The following is a 10,443-nucleotide window of genomic DNA, read 5'->3' on the forward strand; positions in this document are numbered from 1 at the left end:
AATGTTTAGCGCTATCTCATAATTAGGCCTATATGATGTTCTTGGACCTGGTGGCATACACTCCCTGATTTGACTCTAATCTGCTTCTTGAGGAATCAGACCTGGATGAAATTCTATGACTCATCATATCTGAATTGACTTTTTTATTTTTTAAAGATTTTATTTATTTATTTGACAGAGAGAGATCACAAGTAGGCAGAGAGTCAGGCAGAGAGAGAGAGAGGAGGAAGCAGGCTCCCCGCTGAGCAGAGAGCCCGACGCGGGACTCGATCCCAGGACCCTGAGGTCATGACCTGAGCCGAAGGCAGCGGCTTAACCCACTGAGCCACCCAGGCGCCCCTGAATTGACTTTTTGATTAACCCCTGAAGATCTAATACCTGGCTTGCAGTAGTTTGGTAGGTTGAAAGTTGGCCCTGCCTAGCCCAGCTCAATCCATTTTACTCCAGTTCTCTGGATTCAAGGGCATGCCCGTTGCTACATGGAGTAGAGATAAGTTGTATCTCATGAAAATATGACCCAGAGGAGGTAAAACACCTACACTTGAGGGGTGATAGTAGCTCTAATGAAAGGGAATGAGAAAGCAACAGTATGCATCAGGCAGTTACAGATCCTTTTTCCTATAGTCTCCTTGAAGGGGGCCCCCAGTTCTATTGCAGCTCCTTTTTTCTGGAAAAAGCATTAGGTAAACTGTACAAGTGGATTTACTTCCTCATAGAGATATGAATCCTTAAAAAGTAAAGTCTGTCCTTTGTTAATGAATTGAAAGGTTTGGCTCTTTTAAAATCTTGTCTGTGAGGGGATTTAGCTAAATATATGCCACTAGAACCCTCTATTCTCTAGAAATTCCACACTCTATATTTCATCTTTCTCTTTACTATAAAATCCACACCAGAGGGCTCTAGAGCTACTTTGTGGCAAGCTTAATAGCTACAAAGAATGGTCTGGGGATGAACTGGGGTGGTGTTGGAGTGAACAAGGAGAGAGATTTCTCCAAGGATCTCATGAAGCTGCCAGGATTGTCCCCTTCTGCTGCTCTATCCTAAAATGGAAATGTATTGCATATTGTCTATCTATCCTGGAGAATTGAATTCTACTGTCATTTTCTTTTTGCCTCATAGATGGTCAGCTTTAATCTTTGCCTATGTTGTTAAAAACTAGAATGAGTATGAACAGTGTCATTGGGAAAAGTTAGACATTTTTGAGAGCACGAACCAAGAAAAATAGATTGGTAAAAGTAATGTGAAATGGTCTCTATCAAAGTCATTATGTTTGATAGGTTTTTCTAAGGCATTAACCTCAGAGGTGTCTCCAAGAGATGCTTTCAAGATACAGTGCTCTTATAAAAGAAGACAGGAGAGTCAGTGGGCTGAAAAATAGACCAGCACCTGGAGGGACCCCATTTGAATTCCATTTCCCCACTGAATCTCTAAGATAGAGTTGGCAAAGTCACTTAGGCCATCATTGCTTCAGTTTTGCTATCTGTAAATGGGAACAATAGCTTAATAGGTTATAATTTCATATTAAATAGCATTACACATTTAGTCAGGAAAAAAAGGCAGATGGGCAAGAATGCAAAATGCATCCTCAATCCTCTTTTCCCAGCCCCCAAGAAAATAATTACTTCTCTTGGTTGCATAACCTTTGAGGTCTCCAGATTATCTTTTTGCATTTCAAGTTTTGTTCTTTAACCATGACTGATGAACATTGACAATTCAACCAAATTTCACCACATTTCAATCTATAACCCTTCTCTTTCTTCCTAAGGTAAGTTTAGTCATATCAAAACATCAGCAAAGTTGGTGTAAGAAATAGATTTCATGTTACATCACAAAATTGTTAATTTGTACCACATGAAGTTCAGACATGAATATATGTACCTAGGACACCACAATGGCAAACATTGATCTTGTGGAGCCCTGTAGAATATTTATAAATGCTTCTCAATCAACAGTGTATGGGAGAATAATGGTTATGGGACAACAAAAAGAGGCATGAGAGCAAGTTCCTTTGTTAATGGAAAAAAATCTCCTAATGTGAGTTTGAGAATTGGGAAAGACCTTTATCTCTGTGTGATGCTGCTTAAACCAGCCAGTGATGGCCATGGTGACTTAGTGACCACACAAAGACTGGTCAGTTCATTTAAGCCTTTGTTGCCTTTGTGAGGTGGTATATCTCCTAACCCACCCAGGAACTTAGGGGCCCTCTCTGAATTGGGTTGTTCGTAAGGATCTTTGTAGAGAGGCAAGTGTGATCCTTTTAGTATTTCTACCTCAGAATGGGGTGGGAGAGACTGAGGTTTGGATTTCTGAGATGGCTCTACTCAGTTACTCTGACTGCTCATGGATTAGGAACTTTTTGCCTAGGGAAGAAAGAAGCATGGTGGGGCTGGAGTGAGTAGGAGAGATTTTACACAGAATACCTTCTTGTGTGTTTGAGTTTTAAACCATGTACAAAAATCTATTCCAAAAACAAATACAATTTAACATTGAGAAGATATTAAAATTACAAATGGCAGTAAAAAATCTGGTATTTCAGGTGCAGGTTAAATTGCTATGTAGAATTTCAAAATCTTGTATGTGGTTTAATTCTCTTGAAAGCATCAAAAGATTATGACAAAATACATGTGGAAAATGCTGTTTTCTATAATATTCCAGATTAATGACAAAAATCTGGAGATGTTGCTTTTATAGCAGATTGTATTGGCACTTGGATGGCTCAGTTAGAAATGTGTCTGACTCTTAATTTTGACTCAGGTTGTGATTTCAGTGTTGTGAGATTGAGCCCTGAATGGGGCTCTGTGCTGGGTGCGGAGTCTGCTTAAGATTCTCTCTCTCCCTCACCTTCTGCCCCTTCCCCCCCCCTTAAAAAATTTGTATTTTAATATAGGTATTATGGACAAAGGATTCAAATCACCCTAACTAAACCCACCAACTGAGCTAAGAACTAAGGCGACCCTCCAACTGAGCTAAGAACTAAGTCTTCCAACTGAGCTACCCTCAGGCTACCCCCCAACTGAACTAAGAACTAAGCCTTCCTCCACTGAGTGAAACATATTCTATGTTATCTTCTCCACAACAGAAAAGCTTTTCTAATCTTAACTATGTGTTTTTATTTTTAAACTTTATAATGAGTCTTTAGGCTAATGGGCAATTTTTGGATCTCTTTTGGAGATAGTGTTTTTCTCTTGGTTCATTAGTCTAGGTACAATAGCATTTAGAATGTTATCTACTTCACAAATAGGTAATTTACTTAATCTGTAATATTTGAATACATGCAACTAGTGGTGCTAGATGGGAGTCTAGTTTTTCCACATAGTAGATTGCATCGATACTTAGCAAGGCATTAATGTGACTGCATTGATAGTCTGCATTTATCCAATGACCTCTATTTTCCAAATATTTTGCACTTTGTTTTTAATTTAGGCAAAGAGTAAGCTTGCCCTGCTAGAAAACACATTTAAAATAGATTGTATTTTGTTAACTTTTTTTGGATAAGAAATATTTTTACAGTTCTGGGCAAGTAAACATTTTGAATTTTCCACTTACCTACTAATTATTGAGATATCATGAGCATTACCCAGAAGTTAATAACTAAAGAAGCCTATCAAAGGAAGTTGTTCCCATGTTAATAACCCAAGCCCAGATGTAAACATACATTTATCATGTACTCTTCTTGTATCCACATGCCTTTGCAATGCTTTTTTTTTTTTTTAAACAGACAGAGATCACAAGTAGGCAGAGAGGCAGGCAGAGAGAGAGAGATGGAGGAAGCAGGCTCTGTGCTGAGCAGAGAGCCTGATGCAGGACTCGATCCCAGCACCCTGGGATCATGACCTGAGCAGAAGGCAGAGGCTTTAACCCACTGAGCCACTCAGACACCCTTGCAATACTAAAATTAACTTGCTGGGGCACCTGGGTGGCTCAGTGGGTTAAAGCCTCTGTCTTCAGCTCAGGTCATGATCCCAGAGTCCTGGGACTGAGCCACACATCAGGCTCCTAGCTCCATGGGGAGTCTGCTTCTCCCTTGACTCGTCCCTCTCATGCTCCTTCTCACTCTCTCTCTCTCTCAAATGAATAAAATCTTAAAAAAAAATAAAAAAAATTTAACTTGCTTTTCTATATTTCTGAAAACTTTTTTTGATCTCTTCCTTTTCATTATCATCATGCCTCTCTTGCTCAAGTATTCTGAATCTCTCTGTGTTCTTGCCTTTTGTTCTATTTTCTTGTGGGTCAACTAAATCAACCAGAGGCTTATAAGCCCATATTCCCAGTTAAATCTCAGTACAGTTAGAGGAAACTGTTTTCAACATTCCTGATTTCTGCTTTTCTCTCTAAACTGTGTGATGTTGATTAAATTATACACCTGGCATCTATGTTCTTACAACAGTCACATATTTAATAGGATACACCACATGTAATGAGATGCAGTAATCAAAATTTCTCTCATTTTGTTTCTTCCTAAGTTGTTTTAATGATGAACAATGGCAACCATATGTTAAAAATGTGTAAAGCATAAATGCACAGCTTAATAAATAATTATAAGGTAAAACAGTATTTAACCATCACTCTGGTAAATAAACCGAACATTACTAGGACCCCAGTATCCCATCATGTGTTCCTTCCCAATCACATCTGCCTCCCCTCCCCCAAATTAACCACTCTCCTGACTTTTGTGGTAATTCCTTTTCTTTATAATTTCATCACCCATGTATACATTCCCTTAAGTTGTAGTTCAGTTATGCCTATTTTATCAACTTTATATGAAGGCACTTTGTAAGTATTTTGGGTCTGGCTTTTTATAGGTCAGGTTCCTGGCAGGAAACAAACAACATATTCAAAAGGAGTATATAAAAGAGTTTCTTCTTTCTTTCTTTCTTTCCCTTTTTTTTTTTTTAATTTATTTATTTAATTGACAGAGAGAGGTAGCTAAAGAAGGAACACAAGCCGGGGGAGTGGGAGAGGGAGAATCAGGCCTCCCACTGAACAGGGGGCCCAACGCAGGGCTCAATCCAAGGACCCTGCGATCATAACCTGTGCCAAAGGCAGACACTTAATGACTGAGCCACCCAGGCGCCCCTATGTACGAGTTTCATAAAGAAAATTGACCAGAGATGTTGCAGTGCCCCAGGGCTAACTCTAGTGGGAAAGTGGGGAGCCTTTACTACCTATAGGCCTGCAGGGGCAAGCAATTAGGAGCCCTGTGCTCCCTATGGCTGTACACAGCCTAGAGCTGCTTGATAACAAACGTGGCCTCAGGTAGAGAAATGTAGCCACAACTGATTATGCCCTGGCAGAGAGAGTCCACAGAGACAAACATCCTGACCTCCCTTCTCTTGCCCTCTTATCTGTCTCTTATTGGTGAGATCTGACCAAAAACCCATTGAGCAGCAAGTAGCCAATTTGAAGAAATCCATACTGCTCGAGCTCCTAGGCACAGGAATGAGCAGAGCAGGGTGGAGAGTAGACCTGGAGGCGCATATGGAGTGTGTCTAGAACAAGCTTGTTTTTTCTGACTGTATTTTGAGAGATTTATTCATATTGTTGCATGTGGCTACATTTTATTTTCACTGCTGTATAGTGCTCTATTATGAGAATATATTATCTGTTTTATGGTTAATGGACATGTAGATTGTGTTTTGTCTTTGGCAATTGTAACTAATGTCTGCCTCTTGAGGAACACAGGTTTGGTTTCTAATGGGTATATACCAAGGAACAGGATTATTGGAAAGTATATTCATTTTTAGTGAATAATGACAAAATAATCTGTTGCACTGATTTATAACCAGCAGTTCATGAGGTTTCTGTTGTTCCATAGAGCTGTAAAGCTAAGGTATTGTCAATATATTTAATTTTAGCCATAGCGGTATGTGGTGTGGTGTGTTACTCAATTTGCACTTCTTTGATCACTAGTGAGGTCATCCATTATATATTTCATTGACTATTTGGATAGTCTTTATGTTCTAGTTTTTGTCCGTTTTTCTTTCCTTTTTCTAATACTTTCTTCTGTAGTTCTCTTTCTTTTTGAAAATTAATACAAAGACATTTCTGCCTGAAAGTTTCCTAATATGAATATTATTACTTACTAGAATGGACTCCCACTCAGCATCACTTTTATATATACATTTATATTTATATGATATATATTTCAAAAAATTTGTTCAGAGATTCATTTTCCTCTTAGAAATATTGCAGCAAGTTTCTTTCAAATTTTAGCAGTCTATTGTTTGTTTTTGGGATACTTTATGAGTTTTTGCTTTTGCTTTTTTTTTTTAAGTAGTTTTCACACCCAGCGTGGAGCCCAATGCAGGGCTCAACCTCACAACCCTGAGATCAAGACCTAAGGTAGAGCAAGAGTTGGACATTTAACTGACTGAGCCACCTAAGTGCCCCTTTTTGCTTTTACTTTTGAAGTTGTGCATTTTTCTATTGGATTGTCTGTCTTTTCTTCATTTATATGTAGGAAGATTTAAGAAATCTTCAATGTACATATATATATATAGATATACACCATTTATGTTTTATAGGTTTATTTGCTTTATGGTTTATTCCCCCTTGTCTTAATAATGCATTTTTTTATGGCCAGAGCTTTTAAATTTATTATTGCCTTATTTTATCAACCTTTTTTTAAAATAGCTAGTGGTTGTATGGTCTATATAAAAAACAATTCCTTTAAATATTTTTTATTTTTTCCCAATTTCTCTTAATAATATTTTATAGTTTTCTGTGTAGAAGACTCACCTTTCTTTGTTAGTTTTATTCCTAGGTATTTGATATTTTTGAAACAATTGCAAATAGTATTTTTAAACATCATTTTCTAATTATTGTTGTTATAAAGAAGCAAAATTAATTTCTGTGTGTTGACTTTGTATATAGCAACTTGTTTTCCAATCAGGAAAAGAGAAACTATTCCTAGTATTTATATAGATGGAACTTAATGCAAGGACTTACAACATGGATGATAGAGTAATTGAGAAGTAAAAGGGGAGAGGTAATGGGGCAACCCAAATGATAAAAGAATAGTAAGATGCTCCCACTTCTGGACTGGCTGAAAAAGAAAGGAGATAGTTTTACTGAAACCCAGAGAGCAGCATCATTTAACTGAAGTGGAACGACAGAAAGCTTATGGAACAGGAGCTAGAAAGACTAGTTGCTGAAAATGCCACAGAAAGGATAGAGAGAGTGAGAGAGAAAGAGAAATACCCCTGATTTTCCTGTCTCTTAGCCTACTAATAATTAGGCAGTGCCTTCTGTTGCCTGAATGTATGTAGAAGCCAGAGGGCAAGAGAGATTGCAAAACTTTGTTCCCTTCTTTACAGTATAGGATGGGAGAAATGGGACCCATCTAAGATGAATAGGAAGCTGACCAGCTTGTGGGTTACTGATAATTTCTCCCTCTCTATTTGAATATATACAATCCTGTCTTTAACAAATAATGACATTTCTGTTATTTCCTTTTCAGTCCTTATAACTTTTACTTATTTTCTTGCCTTGTTGCATTGCTAGATGTGGGTGAATCGTAGGCTCCAATCGTAGGCTCAACAAAGCATTCTGAGTTGCCCTGTAGTATTCCCATGTCTATGGGCAGGCTTTCGGACAGCTCAAGCCTGTCTGACGAGTCTCATTCTGTCCACCTCATTTTTAGGATTATAAACCCATAGAATTTCAGAGCTCAAAGGGATAAAGAGGCCATCTAGTTCAGGAGTTGGCAAACTACAGCCCTTAGGCCAAATCCTGCCTGCTACTTGTGTTTTTGGTTAGTTAGTTAGTTTGTTTTTTTAAGATTTTATTTATTTATTTGACAGAGATCACAAGTAGGCAGAGAGGCAGGCAGAGAGAGAGGAAGGGAAGCAGGCTCCCTGCTGAGCAGAGAGCCCAATGCAGGGCTCAATCCCAGGACCCTGGGATCATGGGAGCCAAAGGCAGAGGCTTTAACCCACTCAGCCACCCAGGTGCCCCAGTTATAAATAAATTTTTATTGGAACATAGCCACATTTCTTTAATTATGTAATATCTGTGCCTGCTTTTATGCTGCATTGGCACGGTTGAGTAGTTGGACAAAGACTGTGTAGCTCTCAAAGCCCCACTTATTTATTATTGCGCTCTTTACAGAATAAGTTTCCTGTTCCTGGTCTAGTCCATCCTCTTCATTTGACAGGGAAATTGATCCCTACATGGTCGTCCAGGGCCACACAGCTGTTAGTGGCAGAGTGTGGATTAGGTCACAGACCTCCAGACTCTTAGACTAGTGTTTTTTTCATGGCACTATGTAATTAAAAACCTCCCTCTGATCCACACGAAAGTCTATGTCGTAGTTGGTGCTTATCCTGGACAGAATGAAGGTCCCAAAATGCAGATGGCTAGGGCCAGGCCGGTCAGATGGAAGGCCACTATAGACTTGGTAGGATAACCCTCCTGACTGACAGAGCCTTTCCCTCTTTCGTGAATAAGACTCTGATGATAATAGCTTTCTTTTTTCTTTGAGCAATAAAGGAAGGAAAAATACATAAAGAATTAGGCCCATTTCTCCTTGTTCACAGCCTTCTTCCCTACATGCAGTACCAGGATAATGTTAGATTATGTTTACTGAAAGCACTAGACAATTTAAATTTGTTATTTTCAACTTGGAAGTATTGTGAGTGTTTTTGTTTACTTGAAAGTTAAGATTTCCAAAGGACCTTGAATTATTATTTACTGTCCTTGTTGCCATTATTCACAGCTCCCTAGGCATAGAAAACATTCAATTAAATTTTCAAGCCGTGCTGTTTGTTGATGGATACAGAGAGAAATTTCTATTGAAAACAGAATGACCTCAAATTTACTTTTTTCCATACTGAGGCCTCAGCTTTCTTCTCTCTGAAAAGGCATAAGCAATTATTAAAGAATATGTTAAATTATTTTACATTTTTTGTTTCTCACACTCCTTACTCTCCCACATTCTCACTGTTTCTAATAAAACAGAGGAGTCTTCAGGTGGAAAGACTGAGTCCAGGCTTCAATTTTGCCCTTATCCTTTTGTTGTTTACCACTGCATTGTTTTGGGATATTAGGTGCTAATTATCATAAAGGAGTATTTCCTTAGATATTCTCATAATTGAGGATTTTTTAGTAAGAGTGACAAAGAAATTAATTTGGTTTCCATTAACCCAAACCTGTCATTCTTTTACTGCTCTGTTGGATAATTCTCTCTCTCTCTTTTTAAAGATTTTATTTATTTATTTGAAAGAGAGAGACAGACATAGCAAGACAGAGCATGAGTGGGGAGGAGAGGGAGAAGCGGGCTCCCGCTGAGCAGGTAATCCCATTTAGGGCTCCATCCCTGGACACTGGGATCATGACATGAGCCAAAGTCAGATGCCTAACAAACTGAGCCACCTAGGCACCCTGGATAGTTCTCTTGTTTTCAAATTCTTCCTGCTTTGATATCTTTGTAAAGCAGGAAAATTAAAACACACACACACACACACACATTGGATTTATTTTTAAATATTTACAGAATTAAGGGAATAGTTGTTTTCCTTCTCTCTATGAGTATTTTCTTTTAACACCGGTCTATCTTTTCCCCTAGACAAACCAGGAGGAGATGTCTCAGTGGTATGAGGTAGATGGAGTGAGGCTGCCTGTGTGGTTTCACAGACTCCCATAATGCGTTCTGCTCATCCTCTGAACTAGTTTCTTCAGTTATATCGCTTAAGGAAGAAGTGAGAAGACACAGTCTGGGGGGTTTGCTGTGTTATTTCTTAAACTGAGAACTAGCAGTTCTGTATTACCTAAGACTTTTCATTATGTCATGGTTCCAAAAACCAGGAGTTTTTGATTTGCCTCGAAAAGAGAGGGGAGAATAGGTACTATGGAGTTGACATGGGTCTTCCAGAGCCAACAATCTGTATATTTGATTCCCTATTGACTGTGGAATGGGAATTTCACAGGTTTTGCCCACTTACTACCAAGATGAGGCCACAGTTACAGTAATATCCAAATTTTAGTCATTTAAGGTTCCGACTCCGTGACTGAAGACAATTTAGTTGTTTTTTCCTCCTGATAGTTCCCACTTGTTGATTTTTTTTTCCAAGATTTTATTTATTTATTTGACAGACAGAGATCACAAGTAGGCAGAGAGGCAGGCAAAGAGAGAGGGGAAGCAGGCTCCCCACTGAGCAGAGAGCCTGATGCAGGGCTCCATCCCAGGACCCTGGGATCATGACCTGAGCCGAAGGCAGAGGCTTTAACCCATTGAGCCACCCAGGCACCAGCCCCCCTTGTTGATTTTTGAGAATCCTCAATGCCTTATATAGCTCTACAACTCTTAGTTCTGGTCATTGCCCACAGCTGCTGTTGGGAGAGGTGGGATGTCACATTATCCCCCCTGCAGAACTTAACGCTATCTTAGCCCTACAGCCCTGCCTCATTCAGTTTTCTTCTCTCAGCAATGGTTTAGCTGATGCC

Source organism: Neovison vison, chromosome 1 (assembly GCF_020171115.1).
Source record: "Neovison vison isolate M4711 chromosome 1, ASM_NN_V1, whole genome shotgun sequence".
Classification (NCBI taxonomy): Eukaryota; Metazoa; Chordata; class Mammalia; order Carnivora; family Mustelidae; genus Neogale; species Neogale vison.